This window comes from Pan paniscus, chromosome 2 (assembly GCF_029289425.2).
Source record: "Pan paniscus chromosome 2, NHGRI_mPanPan1-v2.0_pri, whole genome shotgun sequence".
Taxonomy (NCBI): Eukaryota; Metazoa; Chordata; class Mammalia; order Primates; family Hominidae; genus Pan; species Pan paniscus.
The window spans coordinates 120,130,199-120,156,102 of record NC_085926.1 but is presented as its reverse complement, the minus strand read 5'-3'; the positions used below and the strand labels follow the sequence as shown (position 1 = coordinate 120,156,102).

The window sequence follows — 25,904 nt, the reverse complement described above, 5'->3', positions numbered from 1 at the left end:
CACTACGTTAGCCTAAATAATCTATATCTAAGGCATGCACTCTTTCCTTTTTCTCCAAGGCTAAACTTCAGGTTCACTCTTTCTAATCAGTATGAGGAAGGCATGTTCCAAAATACATAGCCATTCAGTGCTGGAGGGAAAGAAGCCAGACATGCTTTCCACACATTCCAGGTCTCCAGAGGCCAACTCATTAGTCTCAGATGTCTGCTCCCATGGGGAGAAAGATAAAATTGATAAAATTCAACATCCTTTCAAGGGAAGACCTTAGCAAGCTGGGAGTTGAAGGAAATATCATTAATGTAATAAACAGTGATCATTAAAAAAATCTATGCCCAATACCACATTTACTGACAAAAATCTTAAAAGTCTTCCCTTTAAAAATCAAGAGCAAGACAAGGATGCCCCATCATCACTTCTCTTTATCATTTTCCCAGAGGTTTCAGCCAGCTTAGTAATATAACAAAAATATATCAAGCATGTAAGGTTTTGAAAAAAAAGATCATTAATTACAGAAAACATGATAATCTTAACATCTACATACAAATAATTAGAATTAATAAGAAAATTTAGGCTGGGTGTGGTGACTGTATTCCTAGCTGCTCAAGAGGCTAAGGTGGGAGAATCACTTGAGCCCAGCTTAAGCAGCATGGTGAGACCCGTCTAAAGAAAAAACAAAGAGAGAATTTAGCAAAGTTGCTTGATATAAAGTATAAAAGAATCATTTGTATTTCCATTAATAATTGATAAGTGAAATATATACTTTGTAAGTAGATACTACTTAAAATAAAAAGTTTCTCAAAAATAACATGAACTATTCAAGTTTTTCCACTTTTTTGAGATATTCATTTATTGCTATGAACTCCCTTCTTAGTACTACTTTTGCTATAATAATAACACATTTTGTTATTATTAGACCTAAAGGGAGAGATAGATTGCAATACAGTAATAGTAGGGGACTTTCACACCCACTCTCAGTAACGGACCAATCATTCACAGAGAAAATCAACAGGGAAACAACAGAGTTAATGCTATGAACTTCCTTTTCAGGAAGGAAGTTTATTTACTTCCTTCTCAGCAAAGAAGTTTATTCTTAGGAAGGAAGTTTATTACAAGTAGTTGCTACTTACAACAGTAACGAAAAGTAATTTTCTGAAAAATAAAATGAACCATTGAAGTCTTTCTACTTTTTTGATATAAGCATCTTTATTGCTATGAACCTCCTTCTTAGTACTGCTTTTGTTGTATCCCATAGATTTTAGTATGTTGCATTTCCATTTTCATTCATTTCAAGACATTTTAAAATGTCCTTCTTAATTTCTTCATTGACTCATTGGTGTTCAGAAACATAGTGTTTAATTTCCATGTGTTTGTGAAGTTTCCGAAGTTCCTCTTCTCATTGATTTCTAGTTTTATTTCATAGTAGTCAGAAAAGATACTTGATATAATTTCTATTTTTTAAAAAATTTGTTTGGACTTGTTTTGTGGCCTAAGATATGGTCTATTTGGAGAATGTTTCATGTGCTGATGAAAATAATGTGTATTCTACAGCAGTTGGGTGAAATGTTCTATAAATGTCAGTTAGGCCTATTAGGTGTGTTGTGTAGTTTAACTCTGATGTTTTCCTGTTGATTTTCTGTCTGATCTGCCCATTACTGAGCATGAGGTGTTAAAGTCCTCTACTTGTTGTAGGGGACTTTGCAATACAATACCATTGTATTGCAGTCTATCTCTCCCTTTAGAGCTATTAATATTTGCTAATATGCACCTCACGGAACTACAAAAGCAAGAACAAACCAAACCCCAAATTAATGGAAAGAAATAATAAAATTAGAGCAGATATAAATGAAATTGAGACTTAAAAAAATGGGTCGACAAAATGAAAAATTGTTTTTTTGAAATGATAAACAAAATTCACAAACTTTTGACTAGAGTAAATAAGAAAAAAAGAGAAGACCCAACTAAATACTATCAGAAGCAAAAAAAGGAAACATAACAATTGAGACTGAAGAATTACAAAGAATCATTAGAGACTGCTACGACTATTATGCCAACAAACTGGAAAATCTAGAAGAAATGGATAAATTCCTGGACACATACAATCTACGAAGGTTGAAACATGAGGAAATCCAAAACCTCAATAAACCAATATTGAGTAATGAAATAGAAGCCATAATAAAAGTCTCTCATCAAAGAAAAGCCCAGGACCTGATGCTTCACTGATGAATTCCATCAAATGTTTAAAGAAGAATTAATACCAACTCTACCCAAACACTTCAAAAAAATTAAAGAAGAGAGAATACTTACAAACTCATTGTTCGAGGTCAGCGTTATCCTGATACCAAAACCAGATGAGGACACAGCAAAAAAAGAAAACTTACAGGCCACTATTCCTGATAGACATAGATGTAAAAATTCTCAACAAAATACTAGCACAATGAATGCAACAACACATTAAAAAAATCATTCACCATGATTAAGTAGGATTCATCCCAAGGATGCAAGGATGGTTCCACATACTCAAATCAATAACCATGAAACATCACATTAACAGAACCAACAACAAAAACTGTATGATTTTAATAGATATTTAAAGGGCATTTGATAAAATTCAACATACCTTTATGATAAAAAAAAACCCCTCATCAAACTGGGCATAGAAGGATCATACCTCTAAAACAATAAAGACCATACATGACAAAGCCACACCTAACATCATAGTGAATGGAGAAAAATTAAAGGACTTTCCTTTACAATATGGAAGAAAACAAGGATGACTATTTATACCACTTTTATTCAATGCAGCATTGGAAGTCCTTGGCTAGAATAATTAGGCAAAAGAAAGAAATAAAGAACATCCAAATAGGAAAGGAAGAAGTCAAATTAGCCTTGTCTACAGACAACATGATCTTATAATGAGAAAAACCTAAAGACTCCACCAAAAAACTATTAGAACTGACAAATGAATTCAGTAAAGCTGCAGGATACAAAAATCAACACTCAAAAATCAGTAACATTTATATACACCACCAGTGAACAATCTGAAAAAGAAATCATAAAAAAATCCTATTTATAATAGCTACAAAGAATATAAAATATCTAGGAATAAATTTAATCAAATAAGTGAAAAATCTATATAAGGAAAGCTATAAAACACTGATAAAAGAAATTGAAGAGGACACACACAAAAAATGAAAAGCTATTCCATGCTCATGGATTAGAAGAATTGTTATTGTTAAAGTGACAATAGTACCCAAAGCAACTTACAGATTCAATGCAATCCCTATCAAAGGACCAATGACATTCTTCACAGAAATAGAAAATAAAATCCTAAAATTTACAAGGAACTACAAAAGACCCTGAATAGCCAAAGAGCAAAGAACAAAGCCGGAGGCATCACACTACTTGACTTTAAAATTTACTACAAAGCTATAGTAACAAAATCAGCATAACGGCATAAAAAAACAGACACGTAGAACAATGGAACAGAAGAGAGAACCCAGATAGAAATCCATGCATTTACAGCCAACTCAGCTTTGATAAAGGTGCCACAAACATACAATGGGGAAATCATAGTCTCTTCAATAAGTGGTGCTGGGAAAACTGGTAACTTCCCATATGCAGAAGAATGAAACTAGACTCCTGTCTCTCACCATACACCAAAATCAAGTCAAAACTGATTTAAAAATATAAGACCCGAAACTATGAAATTAACAGAAGAAAGCACTCGGGAAATGCTTCAGGACATTGGTCTGGGCAAGGATTTTTTTGGGTAAGACTTCATAAGCACAAATAACAAAAAGGAAAAATAGAAAAATGGGATTACATCAAACTAAAAAGCTTCTTTACAGCAAAAGAAACAATCAACAAAGTGGAGAGACAACCCACAGAATGGGAGAAAATACATACAAACTGCCCATCTGACAAGGGATTAATAACCAGAATATATAAGGAACTCAAAACAATAGCAAAAAAATGAATAATGCAATTTAAAAATGGGCAAAAGATCTGAATAGACATTTCTCAAAAGAAGGCATACAAATGGTTGACAAGTATATGAAAAAATACTCAACATCATGTATCATCAGAGACTTGCAAATCATACTATAACATGATATTATCTTAGCCCAGTTAAATCGGTTTTTATAAAAAAGACAGGCAATAATAAATGTTAGTGAGAATAAGGAGAAAGGGGAACCTTCATACACTGTTGGTGAGGATGTAAATTAGTACAGCCACTATGGAGAATATTTTCATTTCAAAAAATGAAAAATAGAACTACCATACGATCTAACAATTCCACTACTGGACAGATATCTAAAAAGTCAATATATCAAGAAGATATTTGCACTCCTATGTTTATTGCAGCACTGCTCACAATAGCCAAAATATGGAATCAACCTGAAGTGCCCATCAATGGATGAATAAATTAAGAAAATATGGGGGCTGTCCGCAATGGAATATTATTCAACCATAAAAAAGAATGAAGTCCTGTCATTTATTGTAACATGGATGGAACTAGAGATCATTATAGTAAGTAAAATAAGCCAAGCATAGAAAGACAAATACCGCATGTTCTCATTTACATATGGGAGCTAAAAAGTGGATCTCATGAAAACAGAGAGGAGACTAGTGGTCACCAGAGGCTTGGGGGATGAAGAGAACTTGATTAATGGGTACAAATACAAGGTTTGATAAAATAAATAAGACAGTGTTTAGATAGATCAGCAGGGTGACTTTAGTTTACAATAATCTATTGTATATTTCAAAATAGCTAGAAGAGAAGAATTGGAATGGTCCTAGCCTAAAAAATGACAAGTATTTAAGGTGATGGATATCCCAAGTACACTGATTTCATCTGTACAAGATACATGAATGTATTAAATTATCACAGGTATCCACAAACTATGTATGTCTATTATTCATCAATTAAAAAGAAATGAAAAAATGGAAAATAAACTAAAGATGTACAAGAACTTTATGGAGAAAAATTCAAATGCTGAAGGACATTAAAGAAAATCTAAATATAGTCATACACTACAAACTGCATATACCATGGTGGTCCCATAAAATTATGATGGAGCTAAAAAATTCCTATCACATAGTGACATCTTACCTATCCCAACATCATAGTACAATTACTTTATTTTTAAAGATAAATTTAGTATAGCCTAAGTGTACAGTGTTTATAAAGTCTACAGTAGTGCACAGTGAGTCCTAGGCCTTCACATTCACTCATCACTCGCTCACTGACTCACCCAGAGCAATTTCCAGTCCTGCAAGTCCCATTCATGGTAAGTACCTTATTATACATGTGTACCCTTTTTTTGGCCTTTTATACCATGTTTTACTGTACCTTTTCTATGTTTCTATATGTTTAGGCAGACAAATAGTTATCACTGTGTTACAACTGCCCACAAGAATTCAATACAGGCACATGCTGTACAGGTTTGTAGCCTAGGAGCAATTGGCTATACCCATATAGCTAGGTGTAAGTAGGCTATACCATCTAGGTTTGGGTAGGTGTACTCTGTGATGTTCGAACAATAATGAAATCACCTAACAATGCATTTTTCAGAACATAACCCCATTGTAAAGCAACCCATGACTGTCTCTCCTGTGTTCATACAGATAGGAAGGCTCAATATTGTTGGAATGTCAGCTCTGTCCAAATTCACCGCAGTTCTAATAAAAAATCTCAATAGGTGTATGTGTGTGTTGCAAATGCACAACTTGGCTAGTTGATTCTTATAAGTTATGTGGACAAGCAAAGAGCTGGGAACAGTCAATACCTCAGAAGAAAAAGAACACAGAAGGGAGGCTCACCCTATCTGCTCCCAAAGTTTAATACTTGGCTGGAATAATTGAGATAGTTGATAATGGCAGGGAAGACAAACAGTACAGAACAGAGCTCAGAAGCAGACTCATGCATACACGGGACCTTGATAATTGACAGATGGTACTGTGTATTGGTAGGAGAAAGGGCAGACTATTCTATAACAGTATTGAGGCAACTGGTTATCCATGTGGAAAAAATTAATTTGGATCTGTACTCAAATCATACACAAAAATCAATTGCAAATGCCTTGAAGATTTAAATGTGATAGGAAAAACTTTTAAGAATTTAGAAGAAATTATAGGAGAATGTCTTTATAACTATTCTTAAGAAAGGTTTCTTAAACAGCAAAAAAAACACAAAAGGTGAAAGAAAAAATGATAAATTCAATTACATTAAATTAAGAAGCACTGTTCATAAAAACAACCTAAAAGTGAAATAAGCCACAAATTGGAAGATGATAGTTACAGCAATGTAAACGTAACAGATTAGTATCCAGAATATATAGCATTCCTATTGAAAGAAAAATAGAAACCTCCCACTTGAAAAACAATGGGCAAAAGATATTCACAAGCATTACATGGAGAAAAAAATATGAATGGACAAAGAGAAGAAGCATATACTCATTGGTAATCGAATTGAAACCGCAACAATTTGGCAATGATTCAACTGTTGGCAAGGATGTGCTTAGCTGAGCTCTCTCTTACACTAATGAACAAGTTTAAATGGGTAAAATCACTTTGGAAATCCATTTTGCATTGTCTAATAAACATAAATGTTTTTTACTCCTAGGTATAATTCCCTAGAGACTTTTGTACATGTGCCAAAGAATCATACGAAAATATTGATAACATTTTTTATAACAGCAGGAAACCACAAATACCAACTGCTCCACTGACAGAAGAACAGATAAATAAATTTTGGCACACTCATACACTGAAATTCTAAACAGCAGTAAAAATGAATAAACTACAGTGATAGTCATTAACATGGATTACTCTCACGAATATAATACATTTTTTAAAAAATTGAAAAAGTGCAAAGAGCATGACTCCATTTGTACAAAACTCAAAACAATGCAACATTAAACAATATATTGTTTAGGGATACAGCTGTTTCTGGTATAAGGTAATATATGTATGTGTGTATTTATTTTGCTTTTATTATGATTTTTGTTTGACACATAATTATACATTTTATGGGGTACTGTGTGATATTTCAATACATGTATACAATGTGTAATGATCAAATCAGGGTAATTAGCATATCCATCACCTCAATACTTTATCATTTCTTTGTGTTGGGAGCTTTCAAAATCTGCTCTTCGACCAGGTGTAGTGGCTCATGCCTGTAATCCCAGCACTTTGAGAGGTCAAGGCAGGTGGATCACCTGAGGTCAGGAGTTTGAGACCAGCCTGACCAACATGATGAAACCCCATCTCTACTAAATACAAAAAATTAGCCAGGTGTGATGGCTCATGCCTGTAATCCCAGCTACTTGGGAGGCTGGGGCAGGAGAATCGCTTGAACTGGGGAGGCGGAGGTTGCGGTGAGCCAAGATTGCACCATTGCTCTCCAGCCTGGGCAGTGAGAGCGAAACTGCATCTCAAAAAACAAAACAAAACAAAAAAATAAACAAAAAAAAATTGCTCCTCTAGCTATTTGAAAATATACAATAAATTGTTGTTAGTTATAGTCACGGTATAGTCCTGTAGAGCACTTGAACTTGCTCTTCCTATCTAGTTGTAATTTTGTATACCTTAACCAACTTCTGGTTATCACCTCCCACCCCCGCATCCTTCCTACCCTCTAGTAACCACTATTCTACTGTTTACTTCTACGAAATCAGTCTTTTCTTTTTGGTAATATATGTGTTTTTTTAAACCCTCACATTCTGCAAAACTAAGGATTAAAAGTAACAGATTATGGACTATTTTTATACAGAAAAAAGAGAAATAATCCTCTATAATTTTGTAACCAGAATTTAATAAAACAATAAAAATCCTAATAAAACACTGGGAAAATTATAAGGCAAATTACATTCTTAATCAATAAATACTACTTTCTCCATTTACATTAAATAAACACCACTGCAAATACAATAATTCAGCATATAGAAAAAAGGAAGATAATTTCTTAGGAGAAGGTTTAAGGAAGGGTTGAAGAAGCTACCTTAGGATAAAATGCCCAAAGATCAGGAAGAACTATATAATAAGCACTTCTCAGATTGAATAGAAGGCCAAAGCGAGCCAAGAGGAAGAACTTGCAGTGGATGAGTTCCATGTACAGAAATTCACAGCTTGCTGTATTCAGCTGTGTTAGTGTACCCTGCAGGCAGCTGCAGTTCCTTGGTGGTACAGATCATTTATGTATGGGGAAAGATGTATAAGCAATGTGACTTCCATGTATATTGACGCAATTCCCTTATTTACTTATTGTTTATGAACTAATGTGCATTACAGTAACACAAGTAGTAGCATAATGAACTGAATATGTAAATATCATAAATCTATAAAAAGAAGGAATTTGAAATTCAAATTTGGGAATGATTACTTCTTTGGAGGAAAGAGCAGGAAAGATTTGATTAGGAATACAAAGAAGTTTCAAAGAATTAATTTTCTTAAGCTGAATTTGGGAATACAGGTGTCCATTTTATAATTATTCTTTATCCCCCATATATATATATATCCTCTCATATATATGTATATATAAAACATATTATCTCTAGTATGAATGACAATTTTATAATAAAAAGACAAAAATTTTTTGAGTAATTTCATAGTAAAATGTTAGGAAGATATAAAATGAACAATCAAAAAATGAAGTTAGCTATGTAATTCACTAAGAAACTAGTGTTGTTTTATTTGCCTAAAAAACATTTCCTAACTGTAAAATACACGAATGATGTAGAAAAGTAGGAAGAAGAAATAAAAAGAAACAAAACATAAAAAATCCCTCAAAAAGCCCATCACCAAGAGACCTTATTTCAGTGATTATATATACACATACATATATAATTTTTACAGAAATGGGATCATATTATACATTCTGGTCTGCAACTTTTATTCAAAATATATATTTGTTATCATAAATACATACATATTATCACAAAAACATAATATTTAATGACTCCTAGTAATTCACAGTATGCATGAGTCAAAATTTACATAGCCAATCATGTACTGCTGGGCATTTAAGATATTTCTTAAATTTTTACTACTACAAATAACATTTCAATTACTTATTTTCAAGTACTTATTTAACATTTGTCTGATCATCTCCTCAGCATTTATTCTGAGAGGTGGAAATTCTGTGTCATAAATCCTTTTCTCTGAGTTGGCTACAGATAATTTGCTCTTTATGAAGACGACTTGCTTTTCATCTAAACTTTTTTAATAGAAGGAATGCTAATTGATGTTGTTTCAGTATTTTATCTCCTGAGGTTAATTATTCCTTCTATAATCAATTATGACCTAAAGAAAAAAGCATGAGTCAGAAAGCTCTGCAGAGCTCTGAGAAGTCAGAGTGGTGAGACATTTTTTAAAAGATCTGAAAAAATGCTTCAGGGAAGGCCCAAATCAAAGGCTTAAATGATTAGACTCAGGACTAGCAGTTGAAACAGTCAATGAAGAATAAAAATAGATGAGAGACTGATAGGTGGACTTTACAGGCAGTAATGAAAGGGGGTCAATGAAGGAAGCCAAAGCTGGCAGGCAGATGATCAAAGTGATGACAGCAGAAAGAAAAGCTGAAGAAGGAATGGGGCACTCTGCAAGGACATCTTGAAGCCTGAAAGAAGGGGAGGCGATGTGATGAGTTTAGGAGATCGATACGAATCAACAGCACAAGGCAGTTGGGAAGTGGCCTAGTCCTGACACTGGATCAAACAAAACACCCTGAGTCAAAAGAGAAGAAAAACAAATGAAAACCCAAATTAAGAAAAAAAGAGTTATTAAAGAAACTGAGGAGACAGAATGTTGTGTCTACAGAAATGCTTATTTGGTTATGGGGGAAATTATAAATATAAAATGGGAACACTGATAAATACGAACATTGGTCAAAGGTCTTGTAATTTTTTAAAAAGTACAGAATTTCCTTCACAATGTGAGTGAGGGTAAAGAAAGATAGCTACTAAACTCTAGAGGAAAAAATAAGGGCTGCTGGGGTTCACAAAACTAGTAGAGGGAGGTGGAAAGGACATTTAGTTAGTTAGCTTGCTTTGCTCAAACAAGTTATGAATTTCCCACTGGAGCCACACAAGGATACACAGCACCAGCAAAAGTTCAGTTTTGTGCCAATATTTCCAGGCCAAATGATTAGCTCCCAAGCTCAGCCCACCAGGTTGGTGGGCAAAAAAATGACCAAGAAGTTAGCATAAAAACACCAACAGAGGAAATGCCCAAGATGGAAGTCCAAAGAGATGTTGGTCAAAGGGTACACACTTTCAGCTCTAAGATGAATAAATTCTGGTGCTCTAATGTACAGCATCTTGGTTGTAGTTAATAATACTGTATTGTACACTTGAAATTGGCAAAGAGAGTAGATCTTTAATGTTGTGACCACACATACAAAAAAAAGGTAACTGAGGTGAGGTGATGGATATGTTAACTAGCTTGATTGTAGTAATCATTTCACAATATTTACATATGTCAAATCATCACATTATACATCTTAAACATATACAATTTTATTTGTCAATTATACCTCAGTAAAACTGGGGGTAGCAAAGGGGACAACATGCAGACAATTTTCCTATTAAAAAAATAACCACCATCCTGGGCAACATGGTGAAACCCCATCTCTACAAAAAATACAAACATTTGCTGGGCATGGTGGGGCACGCCTGTAGTCCCAGCTACTTGGGAGGCTGAGGTGGGAGGATCACTTGAGCCTGGGGAGGTCAAGGCTGCAGTGAGTTTGGACTGCAGTTCACCACCGCACTCCAGCCTGGGTGACAGAGCGAGACACTGCCTCAAAAACAAAACAAAACAAACAAACAAAAAAACAAACCCCAAAAACCAAAACCAAAAAGTTAAAAAAAGTAAATGTCAACTAAAAATTAATTATTACATAGTAAAAAAGATAAAAGAATAAAAATTAGTCTTAATTCCAGCACCTTACTTCATCTCACAGCTTTTCACATTTTTAGATATATGTTACATATTCATGTCCTAGTTTGATATCATTTCTCTTTGAGTTTATTTCATAGTATCTATTTTTTAAAAATTGATTGAATCTGAAATCCTATGGTATGTTATTTACCATACCATATGTTGTATATGTTATTTACCATACTATATATTTATGTTATTTACCATACCGTACCATGTGTTTATATCATGAACACATTTCTATGTCACTACATAGTCTTTTTCCACATTATTTATAATTACTACTTGGTATTTCATTGATTATGTATCATGCTTTATTTAGCCAATTCTCTTTTATTGGACATAGATCCTGTTTCAAATTTTTCATATTATGAATATGGCCATCCTGAATTTCCTTAGGGTAAAATCTTTGAACATATCGACGATTATTTCCTTAGCATAAACTCAGGCATGGGAATTGTTAGATTAAAGGATAAGAATATTTTAAAAAGCTTTTTATATGTATTGCTAAATTGCCCTCCAGAAAGGGTGTATTCATTTATACTCTCGCAGCAGGGTATGAAAGAGCTATTGAAAAACTCATTACATCTTTAAAAGGTGAGTTAAAAGATTCCATAAACTACATTTTTGACTATGGCTTTGGAATGATATGAACTGATTTTGAATCTAGGTTGTTCCACTTACTGGCCATGAGACCTCATACAAATCACTTAACCTGACTAAAGCTCAGTTTCCCCATGTGTACTGGGATAATAACTACCTAAAATTTTTGATAGGATTAAACAAAGCAATGTATAAAATCTTTAACATAATGCCTAACGCATTGTCAACACTAAATAAACAGTAAATGATATTCCTCGGGATAATTTTTTCCCCTAGTGTTCCACTATGAAAACTACCAAGAATAGCGCATGGAATGAGGCACCAAAGAGAAGAAATTCAGATTACAGAACACACCAAAGGAAACCATCAAGAACACCACAAAGCTGGTTCATAAATATGGGTCAGAAAAAACCCATTTGAACAAGAAAATTAATTCAATCTGAAATTTTGCAGTAGTGGTGGTGTCAGTGTAGCAGTGTAGCTACATGAACCTGTAACACAAACACAACCAGCACTTTTGAACTAAATGGATGGGGAGGAAATGAAAGCACCACAGGAAATCTCACCCTTTTGCTGAGAGGCCCAGCTGCTCTGTAGCCCTGTTACAAGGAAATGACAAGTTGTGGGAAAATTACAAAAGGAGGATTACAAGCTCTGGGATGTGTAAGTTGAGTGTTGAGTGCTGTCATAGTGGGTTGATAACGCTGCCCAACTAATAATAGGAGTAATAACCTCAGAAAGATGGAGAAGGGAGGGATGGAGGGAAGTGAAGAAAGAGAGGGAGGAGGAAAAAGGAGGAGGAGGAGGAGCAGGAAGTAGGAGGAGGAGGAGGAAAAAGTAAGAAGAAGAAAGGAGGAAGAAGAGGAAGGGAGGTGGCAGGGAAGAATATAACTAAAGTGTACGGACCAAATGAATGTGTTGGCCATGCTGCTCCCAACAGATCTCACTGCAGAAAGTAGCTCCATAGATGTATAAGCTGGGAATGGGCAGGCAAGGACTCTTGGCATATACTTGGGTGATAACGTGGATGCTGGGTGAAACTGGGAAGTACGATAATGAAAATGGAATTTGAATAAACATGGAAAGAAGGGAGTTCTGGAAACCCTCAAGAGGGCCAAGGGTTATAAGACATGGCTAGTACCTCTCTGCCAAGTAGAGGAAAATTTCCTTCTCATAACATTGAAGAGAAAAGCTCCTTCTCATAAAAAGACTTCCTTCTCATGACATTGTGGAACCACAAGGCAAACACTAACAAACCACACAGGGAGGGAGATTAGGAAGGGTGAAACCTGGCCTATTTTTTTTTCCTTCTTGTTGGTGTGGCTTGATTTCACCAAGATAGGAAGGGACAAGTGGTGGGTAGGGGGACAGGAAGGAAGAAGAGTAGAAAGTGCGGGGGTGAAGGAGGCAATCAGTCCTCACCATGGCTGTTCCAAGGGGGACCCAGAGAAGCATGAGATGGGCCCTGTTTTCAAGGAGCTCTAAATCCAGTTAGGAAGACAAAAATCCCTTGGTGAAAAAAAACAAATGCATATATGATAAAAGGCCAACTAGGAACAACAGATGCAGCTGAGTGTGGGCTGTGCAAGTATATTTGGGGACACTTCATGTTATAGAAGGCCTAGATTGGTACCTGAATAGGTGATAAGGAGATAGGGGGTTCCAAGCTGGGGACTCTGCAGGAATTAAGTAGTGGAGGCAGGAATGAGAAGGCGTGTAGACTGGAGAGCACGGGATGTGTACCACCATGTGAAATGGGCAGGACAGTAAAATGAAAAGAGCTTAGGCTTTGGGGCCAAGATGACTAGTTTCCACCACCTACAAACCCTCAGGCCTAGGACCTCAGTCTTCTCATCACTTAAATGAGGGTTATTGGGAGGGTTTTTATCCCTTCCAGGATAAAAAGGATAAAGTATAAAAACCCTTCCAATAACCCTACTTTCAGGGTTGTCAGAAGGATAAAAAAAAAAAATAAAGTAACTGTAGTAACTGTGTTACTTTACTGTGACTAGATTTGGCAGATATAATCAATGTTAATCCCTTTCCATAGTTTTACCTTTCTTGCAGAATCTCCAAGATTGTCATTATGAATTAATAACAATCTTACACATTTGAAAAGACTAATTTTGAAGTCAAAGCTAACTAGAGAGCAGGTATATGTATTTTGAACTAATCTCCTGGCCAAGAAACTTTCCACTTTTAACTGTGTTACTGGCACATGGTAGGTACTCAGAAACTGATAAATAATTTTATTACATTACTATTTCTAGGAATAAAAGCACCCCATAGAAATGAGAGGATAGGGCCAGGTATGGTGGCTCATGCCTGTAATCCCAGCACTTTGGGAGGCCAAGACAGGTGGATCACTTGAGGTCAGGAGTTTGAGACCAGCCTGGCCAACATGATGAAATCCTGTCTCTATCAAAAATACAAAAATCAGCTGGGCGTGGTGGTGCATGCCTGTAATCTCAGCTACTTGGGAGGCTGAGGCAGGAGAATTGCTTGAACCCAGGAGGTGGAGGTTGCAGTGAGCTGAGATTGCCGCACTGCACTATAGACTGGGTGACAGAGTGAGTGAGACTCAAAAAACAAACAAACAAACAAACAAACACAAACAAACAAACAAAAACCAGAAATGAAAGAATAGGAGAATGATAATATGAAAAAAAAAGGTCGAAGATTTTCGGAAATGAAAAGGTTCAAATAAAAAGATACAATGTGAGGGGTGATGAAAATTAAAGAAGGAGTGGATTAGAGTGCGGCTACCTGCTCCCCTCTCCAAAAGTTAAAAACTTTCCAAACTTCAAGTTGTAACTTTAAATTTTAACTTGACTGAGCATATTTATAGTAAGAAGTTCACTTCTTCAGAAAGCTAAATAAGCTATGTGTGTTCATTTTTGTTGGTGGACAGGAGTTCCATGAAATCTGTATAAGCTGGAGAGGCAGCTGGATCGTGAGAAGAGTAGAGAAAAGAGGTGATCCATGGATCAGCCTTACCATCATCGCCTGGGAGCTCGCAGGAACTATATACATTTGGCCCCCACTCCAGACCCGCTTAATCAGATTTTCTAGGGGATAGACATTGGTAATCTATGCATTAAGAATATTCCCCACCTTAAAGTTTGAGAGCCCTGGGATGGAAGATTTGGGAAAGTTTCTTGGCCAAGAGATTAGTTCAAAATACATATACCTGCTCTCTAGTTAGCTTTGACTTCAAAATTAGTCTTTTCAAATGTGTAAGATTGTTATTAATTCATAAAGAGAATCTTGGAGATTCTGCAAGAAAGGTAAAACTATGGAAAGGGATTAACATTGGTTATATCTGCCAAATACAGTCACAGTAAATGGAATAAAGTAGATCTGTGTCAGTTCACTGACGTTTTGTTGCTATTTAAGTTACATAAAACCTTTAGGTGTTTAGAGCTTTGAGGATTTTGGAAGTGTAGACCTGTATGAACCCATTTAAGTCGCATAACAGCCCTATATGTTCGATACTCTTATCGTCCCCTTTGTACAGATGAAAAAAGTAGGGCCTGGAGAGGTTCCAAAGTTACAGGGCAGAGTTACATGACAGTTACATGACAGAGCCAGAATTTGAATCCAGATGGTAAGACTCAAAATCATGCTTTTAGCTGCTAGCCTATGCTGCTTCCTATCCACCACACTGTATTTAACCATTCCCTTATTATTGGACTCCTAGGCTTTTTCCTGTGTTTCAGTTTCAAATACTCACTGTGAAGAACATCACTGGGCATAAGTCTTTAACCATATTTCTGATAATTTCTTAATGATACAATCCACAAAATGAAATTCTTTGGTCAAAGGCTGTGAACAGTTTTAAGGCAATTGTTTTCCAGGTAATTTGTTATGACAGTTTCCATTGTGCCCCACTCCACTAGCATTATCTTCAATATCTTAATGTTCCTGATAAGGAAATTGGTATATCATTGTAAAAATGCTTCCCTTATTCAAGAAAAGTTAAAATATTTGTACGTTTCACCACCCATGTGATTGTCTTCATTTGAAAACCATTACATCCTTTGGCTACTTTTTTGAAACCATGGTCTTAATGTTCTTCCTATTAAATTCTGAGTTCTTTATATTCACAAATTTGAACCTTTTGGCATATTTGTTGCAAAATTTTTTGAGTTTATTTTCATTTTAATTTAATTATAACCTTTTATATACAAGTATTTTAAATGTTGGCCAGGCATGGTGGCTCATGCCTGTAATCCCAGCACTTTGGGAGGCTGAGGTGGGTGGATCACCTGAGGTCAGGAGTTCATGACCAGCCTGGGCAACATGGTAAAACTCCGTCTCTACTAAAAACACAAAAATTAGCCAGGCATGGTGATGTGCGCCTGTAATCTCAGCTACTTGGGAGGCTGAGGCAGGAGAATTGCTTGAACCCGGAAGGCGGAAGTTGCAGTGAGCCAAGATCGCACCGTTGCACTCCAGCCTGGGTGGCAGAGTGAGGCTCCATCTCAAAAAAACAAAACGAAACAAAAAACAAAAAAACCCAAGTATTTTAAATGTTTATGTAATGAAATCTATCAATATTTTCCTTCATGATTCTCTGCTACTTCTATACTTAGAAAGAACTTCCTCATTCTTACAAAATATCCACTGCTCCCCTCTCCAAAAAATAAAAACATTCCAAACTTCAAGTTGCAACTTTAAGTTTTAACTTGACTGAGTGTATTTACAGTAAGAAACTCATTTCTTCAGAAAGCTAAATAAGCTATGTGTGTTCATTTTTGCTGGTGGACATCCTTTGAGTTCTGTGAAATCTGTATAAGGTGGAGAGGCAGCTGAATCTTGAGAAGAGCAGAGAGCTAGGAGTAGGTAGAATCAGCAACGTTAACCAGATCTTTTACTCATAGTTGCGCTTTCTTTGGCAAGCCAACCTTTCAGTACCCTGGTTTCCTAATTTGTAAAATGGAGATAATACCTTCCCTGCTCAGCTGCCTTATTTATCTCCTGACATGTTCTGGGAATCAAATGAATTAATATTAAGAGGGTGCTTTGTCAATTGCTGACTGTTATACCAGTCTATATACTGAGATTTGTTCATTCACTAAGTCACTCATTCATTTGTTCATTCGTTGATTCATTCAGCTCCTCCAGTGTACCAGGCACTATGATGGATTCTGGAGTTTCAATGTTGAATAAGACATGCTGTCTATGCTTGATGAGCTTGAACAACGTGTATTAGCTCATATAAGTCTTTTAACAACCAAAGAGGTAAGTAGTGTTAATAACTGCAGTTTACAGATAAGGAAAATGGGGCATAGAGAGGTTGGACAACCTGCCCAAGGTCACGAAGCTAGTGAGCTGTCAAACTGAGATACAAGCTCGGGTAGTCTAATTCCTGGCCCTAGGCTATTACCACTGCAGTGTACTGCCTCTCAAAAGATGAGGATGAATGGAAATTGGTTGATAATTGCATGGAGTATAAAGTTTACTTGGACTATTTTCATTTTTAAGAGTGTGAAAAGAGAAGATCACCTAGCCTCCTCACTACCTTTCCCCGAATCTCTTAATCGACAAGCACTTAGCACATAAGGGCTCCAACTGGCAGGGGCTTGGGGCACTGGGATGAGTAGACCCAGATCCTGACCCAAAGGAGTGCATGGTTGGATGGACTGGAAGCCTGAAGCTGTGGTAGAGAGCCTCAGCCTGAGTGTCACCCCCACCACCATCAGCTGTTTAAGATCAGCTTGCACCCTCCACCCCACTTCTCTTCCTACCCAGTCTCTCTCACAAGGGCTACCAGACTGGAGATCTGGGCACCACAGCTGGTGTCTCTGAGTACACAGTGCCAACTCAGCATCTGACATGCAGTTGGGACCCAACTGGTGAACAAAACTAAACTAAAAGCTTATGTCAAATTATAGAATATTTAGAAAAACTATATGAAAGATATGATAATTCTTTCAACCATCAACTTCTGTTAAGAGGAGAAAAGCAAAACTTTGTTCCTAAGGACAAACAATTATTGAGGGGTACAACTGCAATTTCTTTGAGCCTGCTTCTTTCTACCTACATGAAAAACAAAGATAAACAAAAAATATGCTTAATAGGAACTCTACCAACAGAAAATATGGGAGGAAGAAGTCAAATTACTCAATTTTTCTATTTGTTAGTAATTTTACTTGCATGTGTGTGACAGACTTGTTGAAGGAAGAATGGCTAAAATTAGTTTCCTCTCTGCAGGTATCATATTACCTTTGCCCCCATGATCACTGATAAGCATTCACTGAGGGTGGAGGAAAACAGGTTTCCACCCTGGTTCCCAGGGAAAAAAAATCAATCATAGATGAAAAACACATTAAAACAAATTAATTCAGGTTTACTTAACTCAAGAAATCTGCACGCTTCCTGCTTTTTCAATGTGAGGAAAGACCCTGGGGATTAACTGAGCCAAAGGATATGAGCTAGTTAAGCACCTACCATACGCCACACATTGTGTTTAGCACATTTAACTCATTTAAACTTCACAACCGCCCTGTGAAGGAGACATTACCTTAGCTTCACAGATCTCAAAGGAAGGTCCACCACTAAAAACTGAGGCTCAGCTAGGTTAATGTCATGCTGAAGGTCAGAGATAGAAAGCCCACTTTCCACCAAACTAGACTGTCCACGGCAGAGGCTGACCTTGTTTTCCTCATTTCATATTTGACCATCTCACTCATTTGGCTCTGCCTAATTATAATGTTCATTTCTGTGGCTTTGAGTAATAATACAGTTGTTTGAGCAACTGAATCCAAAAGCACACCCTTAATCAGCACTTCCTAGTATCCACCTTTGGTGGAAACAGTAATAAAGCTCTCGGCAGCTTTTCAACAAACACTATCACACATGTCTGTATTGTTTCCTGCCTTATGAATGGATACTGTGGTTACAAAGACTGCACTGCATGATGAAATAGGAACTACCTGAATCCTCTAATTCTCATGGACTTTAATAAAGTCCATGTGGACACCTCAGTTAGTGCTTATTGTATATGAGAAGACATGAGAAAAAGGAGAAAAAAGTGAATCAGGCTGGTGTCAGGCAAGAGTTGAACCAACAGTACCAGGCATGAGTGAGGGTACATCTGTCACTTCAAGGCAATGACAAATAGGTGAAGTCTAATGTCCACCCACTTTGAACTGAAAGCCTCCCAGAAATAGAGAGAGAGAAAAAGAGAGAGAGAGAAGATGGATATTATATTTGGTATGGATTAACTGATCCTATTTTATGTTCAGACACAGAAATGGTCAAGGGCTCTTCTGAATCAGAGATAGCATTTTTTTTGGTACCGATCATGAAGTTCTCTGTATACAAGCACTTCCCAGATTCCTGATCCCCAGTCCTGGTTGATACTCACTTCTTTTTTTCTATCCCAAGATCACTTGAATGACAGAGTCAAAGGATAACAGACCAGAATCTCAGGCTTCACCTCTTCAAATCCTCTCCCTCACTGACCACATCTAATGAGTAACTTAGTTCTGTGGTGGAGTCTACTTTGACGATATCTCAAGCATTTAGCTAGTTTTCTCCATGGTTGCTGCCATGACCGCCATGGTTCAGGCCATCATTACCATTATCTAAATGGTTATAATGTCTCTAAATATTTACTTTGTTCCAAATGAACCCCCTTCAACTCAGCATCCACATGCAGCCAGAGTGATTGCAAAAATGCTCACGAGTCACTCCTCTATGTAAAACCCTCCAGCAGCTTCCTTTGCCCTAGAATAAATAATGAATAGCCAACAATTCCTGAGTACATAATCTGTGCATATCTTATCTGAATCTTTGCAGTAATCCTATGAGGGAAGTATTACCTTTATTACCATTAATTACTGTGGCTAAATTACTTAACTGAGGTCCCAAAGCTAGAAAGTGGCAGAACCACGACTCAAACCTTTGTTTCTGTGAACCCATCATGCATACTTTAGCCACTTTGCTAGCCTCCCTACCTCTTGGCTCCTTATGCTTCAGCTCCTTGAACCACTTGCAGGTCCTAGAACTTGACATGATGTTTCATGCCTCTGGTTTAGTTGTTGTTAATTGCTTGTTTTTGCACATGAATCTCTCTCCCATTATACCTTCTTCTTTTGTCTACCTGGTGTCACTCCTCATCTTTCAAGATTCAACTCAAGCGTTACCTCCTCCAAGAACCTTTCCCTGACCCTTCCTCCTTTGGTAGAATTGACCACTCCCTTCCCTTATACATCAACGTACCCTGATTATGCTTTCATTGTAATGAACACAATACTACCTGCACATGGATGAGCATGACTCCCTCTCAGACTTCTATGAACTCCTTAAATGTTGGGACTCTGTCCTAGTAATCAGTTTTAATTATACTGTCTAGCACAGCTCTGGGCACATACAAGGTTACTGTAAACACTGTCGAATGAATAAAAATATTTGTTTGAATGTTAAATATGTTGCTTCAGTGCAATTGGTGATTTTTTTTCTTTACTAAAGAGCTGTATATGAATCTTTGAAAAGGATCATGCAACTTTAGAATAATTGAAAAATTCTGGCATCCTTCCAATTAGAGCAGTGGCTAGGGATGAAAGGAAGATATTACAGCCCACCTGCCACACCTATTTTCACCTACTAAAGAATCTATTTAGTGATAACATTGAACAGTCAGTGTATAAACCACATTTGGTATCAGGGTTATATATATATTTACCTTATTAATGGGAATATGGATGATTCACATTTGAACTGCAATGCACACATTTTATTGTACACAATAAAATAAGTGGATAAGCATAAAGTTAATTGAAACATTTAATTATAAAGCAAGAATACAGCAATGGCAAACCATGACCAACTGAAGACAATGCAACTGATACTGTGATAACAAAGCATTCTTTCCCAAAGTGCCAAAAATGCCAAGTTGGCACATGTGCTCATGTAGTACAGCAAATGTCACATGGCAGTTAGTCTTCTTAATGACTAGCAGCCAAACACCATTCCTAGTGGATACATTCTGGTCCTATGTAAATAACAAATATATCCTCAACCTTCCTCTCCATCTTTGAATCTTGGCTCAAGGGAGATCTCCTTGAGAAAGGCTTCCCTGGTCTCACAGTTCAGTCTGTATACACCCTCAAAGAACTTCGTTTCTTTCCTTTAGACAGTTTATCTTAGTTTGTAATAACATATAGTCAATATTTATTTTCCTAACAGCTGCCACCCCAAAGCATCTGTAAGCTCCAGGAGAGCAGGGACCTCACCTGGTTTTGTATACCAGTTAGTTCCCAGTGACTGGCACATAGCCAGGCACTCTATAAACATTTTGAATGATGAATGATGAACGATTTTTTTTACCTCTTACTTATTGCCGTGTTATCTTAAGAATTATATGCAACTCCTCACCAGTCTCAAACTTGTAGTTAACTTCTTCCTCTTCATTATACCCCTACCCTATCACAAGGATCAGTCATTATTTTCTCACCCTCTCCTCCCCACTCTCTTCCACCAAAAAGTCTTAGAAGTGGCAGCTTCTAATCAGCCTGAACTTTCTGACATGGTTGGGATCCAGTTCAAGGTTATGCAATATGAAAAGATAAACAAAATAAAGGAAAAATGTGGAGACTGGAGTACCTATTAGGTGATTTTAAACAATGGACACAGCTCCTAAAGAACCTGCTAATTCAGTAAAAAAGAAAATTTTTAACTAATTTAATTTCAACCACTCTGTTTTATCATAGAGACAAAAACTGGTTGATTTGCTGATTTTTTTTCACTTACTATGTTTTGGTCTAGCATAGAAGAAGTCTTGGAACAGAGCTGACTGTGCTGATTATTGGCAGGAAGTAACTCGCATGTGTGGTCTCTTAGAAATTATATGGAGACGGTTCCCAAATGACAGGGCTCTGTGCTTGAGGAGTCTTCTCTACTCAAGGATCTTGGCCTGCTTCTTCCTTCCTACTTCCCCTCCAACTTCTCCTACATCTTCCCCTCCCCTTTTGTCCACCACAAAGCTTTGTCCCTCAGCCCCTTCATTGGAAACCTGGGAAGCAGGTATAAAGCACCCGCTCTCCCAGGTTCCTACAGAGGAAAAATCCTAGGCATGCCAGTTAGGGAATCCTGGAGTGGAGATGGGAAAAGCAACAGCAAGGTGTGACTGATGAAGTTGTGTTTTAAGGAATAGGAACTACTGTGGTGTTAAGTTCTGGAAATCCAGAGCATTTCAGAAAACAGCCTGCATTATTTCTCTCAGTAACAGACTACCTAAACTGCACTTGGAAGATCCAGTTTAAGGGGAAAGATAAGTGTGTTTAGAACTTGACATGGACTCTTCCCCAATGTGCCTTTTCTTCAAATCTCTGGGATAGTTGAAGAAAGTAAACGAAATGTCTTCTCGTTAGTGGGCTCCCTACCCTGAGGACCACCTTGTGAAAAATATTCGAGGACAAGAGAGGCGTTGCAAGAAGGAACACTGGAGATTAAGGGATGTGGGCAGTGGTGGTGACTCATTTTCTGGATAAAGAATCAAAAGACGGCGACAGAACACGTAGAGTGGGAAAGGCTATGGGTGTAGAAAGGAGACAGCAATAGACACACATGCTAGTGCACGCATTGCCTCTAGAAGATAAATGTTTGTATTATTTGACTTAAAAAAAGAAACATATGCATGTTATCTATTGAAAGCTATAATGTTAAAATAATGATAAGACTCCTTCAGTCTGGTATGCTTTTTTTTTTTTCTCCCCAGGAAATACACATGGAGGCTGGTGCTCAGGCCCCGGGAACTAACAATCTAATTTGATGCCACTGAAGCAAAGTTCCCAAGACAGCTGGTAGCTTGGACCAGGAATCCTGTGAGGGCACTGACGGCCCCTGGGGCCAGAGCTGACTCTGTGGCCCTCCCCTCCATATTCATACACTCTGTAAAAGCTACCTGTCCCCTTGTTAACACGTGGCAAGCGAGTCCTTTCTGACTATATCACAGGCAGAAACAAGGCAGAGGCACAATAAACTACCAACAGCAGGCGTTTTGGTGCGCGCTCCCGTTCATTCGCGTGGGCGACCCGTTGCCCGTTCTAGGGGCACTGAACAATCCAGTTCTGAGCCGGGGAAAGCCTTGATCCTGTAATCTGGTCCCTACTTTCCCCCACGTTCACGCCCAACGCTCCCAGGCTGGAGCTGCTCCGGCGTGTGCCCCTCGTTCGGCCCCGAGCCCTTGGCCCCCAGACCCCGCCACGGCCCCTCCCCCACCAGGGGCGCTTTCCTCCCGCCCTCCTTGGGTTCCCCGGTCCTACCTGCGACGCGGCCAGGGCTCCCTCGCACAGAGGCAGCTCCGGCCCCTCGGCCGTGGGTCTCCACGAGGATGGGCTCGGGTCTGATCTCAGGACGGCGCGCAGACCCCGCTCCCTACGCCAAGGTCACGGTCTTGGAGAGGCGCGTCTGGCTCGCTGCGCTCCCGGCGCCCGCCTTCGGGTCCGGCCACAGCAGCCCCCGCAGACCCTCTGGGCGGCCGCGGCGGCCCCGGCCCCGGCCCCGGAGCTCCGCCCCTCTCCTGCTCCCCGCCCGCTTGCCCCCTCGGGGTCCCCGACTGCCAAGCCCAGCTCCCCTCGTAGCCCACTCGCGGGCTGCCCTCTAACCCCTACCCCAGTTAGTCCCGGTTCCTTCACCGTCTCCTTAGCCCGCAGAGAGCTTAGCTGACTCTTCAGGGTCGCTGAGGGCGCGTCTTCGGTTCCCCGAGGGCCACACGTCGGCTCGGGTCCCCAGCAGACGGCGAGCCCCGCGCTTAGGTCCTCTCCTGCCCTCTCCCGTGCCGAGCCAGGGGTTCCCGGCTCTCAAATCCTGTTCCCGCTGTCCTCTTCCCTGACCCCTACTCCTTGGCGATGGAAAGAAGCTTAGGGCGCTTACGACGCCACCAACGTTCTCTGTGCCGAGGGTGGCACATTTTTTTTTTTTTCTGATATAAGGCCAGAGATTCACAGTAAAATAAATACAAATCGCGTGCCCAAACTCTTACTCATTCTGCAAGACTCAGGTCAAGCGTTGCCTGTGCCACAAGACCTCGGTGCTGGCAAACAGCTCCCTCCTTCCACTCTCCTGCGCGAAAGGGCGCGCGGTCCTTCCTGGCTGCAGCCAGGTGCCTGTTGCACTTGGTCTACTCTACCCGACTCCACAGCGCGCTGCTTGGAGGCCCGGACCTGGCCTTGCTTATCCTTGTCCCTAGCCCCTGGCACGGTGCCTGCCACCCATCACAGCACTAGAATATTTTATGAATAAGTGGAAAATTAATTTCTTTTGTAGAAAACCAGTTTTTTGGTATGTGTTTGTTTGTTTTTGGCTTTTTACTCTCAAATAAAGCATACTCCTTTGGGTGGGCAATTTGCTAGGCTCTATAAAGAAACACCAAAAATATTATCCCCTTTAATGCAGTATTCCACCCTTGCGGAAATTTCCAGAACAAAATAATATTCGTGCGGAGATTTTTTTTTTTAGCAGGATCATTTGTTACAGAAAATAATTTTAAAAACCACAAAAAGCAAACAGAGCCAAACTGTCAACAGTAGGAAATTGGTTGAATAAATTAGGGTGACTTAATGGGACATTATACAACCGTTAAAATGATAAACATCAAGACAGAAGTGCTTCAAATTCTTTTTAGAATAAGGAGGGAGTATGTATTTATTTATAAAGCAAAAAAAAAATAGGAAAACATGAAGTAACATGATAAAATGTTTGCAAAATACTGTTAAGCAAAAAGCAGATAATTGGGTCGTTTACCATGTTTAAGAACTTCAAATAAAAATGCAGATTTCTTCTCTGCAAAATGGCGATAACATCTACCTCAAGGGGTCCTTGGAGTGTTAAATGAAATAGTCAAGGAAAGTGCCCTGTATAGAATGGATACTCAACAAAGTTTCCATTTCTTTTGTTCAATGGAACACAGACTCAAATCCAGCATGTCAAACACATCCTCATTGTGGCCCAGTTCTGCGCATTTGGCTTCCTTTCCCTCAAATACAGGGTAGGAGAAGGAGCTGAGCAAATGCTAAAGCACCAGTGAAGGGGCAAAATCTGGTTAATAGGAATAAATGTGAAGTCCTCCCTCAGGCCGAAACACCCAGCAATGTAAGTAATGGAGGATGTGGCTCAGTAGTGGTGCCTATCAAAATACCTTAGATTTTATTTTAGTTGGCTACAAGCACAGCTTTGTGAACACCCAAAGGCTGAATGAGTTCACTTCAAAACCTGAATGAGAATGCAGTCTTAGGCTGAACTGATGCTCTTCACTGGTCGGATTACACCTGGGCATAATGTCCAAATTTGGGCACTATCTTTGAGAAAGTATTACCCTGAAGATCTATTATTGCTTCCATTTTAAAGACGAAGAAACTGATGCATACAGTTTCAGGTATTTAGGGTTGGGTGGCTAGGAGTTGGCAGAGCCAAGAGCTGAACCTGATCAGCTTGACTTACAGTCCTGGTGCTTGATCACTTTACCAGTGTGTCCCAGTGTGTACATCTTCCAGTAGAGATTGGAAGCATGGTATTGGGTGGTACACAGACAATACAATTAGATAACAGTGGATCACAAGGTGAAAAAAGATATGCCCTTTTTACTTCTTTTGTTCCTATGGATTATGTCAAGGAAGGAGTATCATTTTTGTAGTATTTGTCTTTGCACCCCTCTGTAACACTTGCTAATCTCCTGTTTTAACAAAGACAGAGCTTGCCTCTCACTCAGAACCTTTGCTAGGCAACAGCTCCTAAGTAGAATTTAATATCATTGCTTTCTCTTCCATCTGTTATTATTCCTTATGCAGTTAAGTTCCAATTGACATAGTTTTCCACTGACAAAGTGATGTGGTTTCCATTTAAGGTAAATTTTCTTATGTGAGAAAAATGAGCAACTTGAAAGAAAGATCTAAAAGAACTAATAGGACCAGTGATATTTAAATTTTGGAAATACAAGCCCATACTCTATTATGACCGGTGGATAGAAGGAATGACAGGCAGGTTTCAGTCCATAATGAATCAGGGCTGCCTGGGAAGATGCTGAAGGACAGCCTTGGGAGTTCAAACGCTATGGCTAGAAGCTTTAAAGTTCCTGCCAACCAGGAGAATCTGGGATTCTTGACAGCAGGGCTTCTCAGGTATCTAACCTCTAGAAACACAGATTTTGGAGCAAGTTACATTCACTCCTTTTGGACAGATCCCAAAAAAGGGTTCCAAGTAAGCTCAGAACAATAGCAGCACCTCTGTGACCATGGTATAATTAACAGAGCACTAGCAGATTCTCTCTAAGGTAACTTTTGAAAGAGACAACATTTGAGAGGTTTACACTTCAATCATTTACTCCCTTACACCTTCTTCTGGTATACCCT

At 38.4% G+C, this 25,904-nt stretch overlaps 1 protein-coding gene across 2 annotated transcripts in view; it reads right to left on the bottom strand.

Moving 5' to 3' along the window:
- CASR (calcium sensing receptor) overlaps nt 1-23,684 on the bottom strand; it is a 106,361-nt gene extending 82,677 nt beyond the window's left edge. The window contains exon 1 of one of the 2 annotated variants that reach the window (XM_057301874.1): nt 23,540-23,684. The gene's annotated coding sequence lies outside the window, so the exon portion shown is untranslated. Of the gene's footprint in view, nt 1-22,820; nt 23,025-23,539 lie in introns of those variants that run through there. The other variant, XM_034957181.3, reaches the window with a different exon arrangement.
- Nucleotides 23,685-25,904: the final 2,220 nt, after the last annotated feature.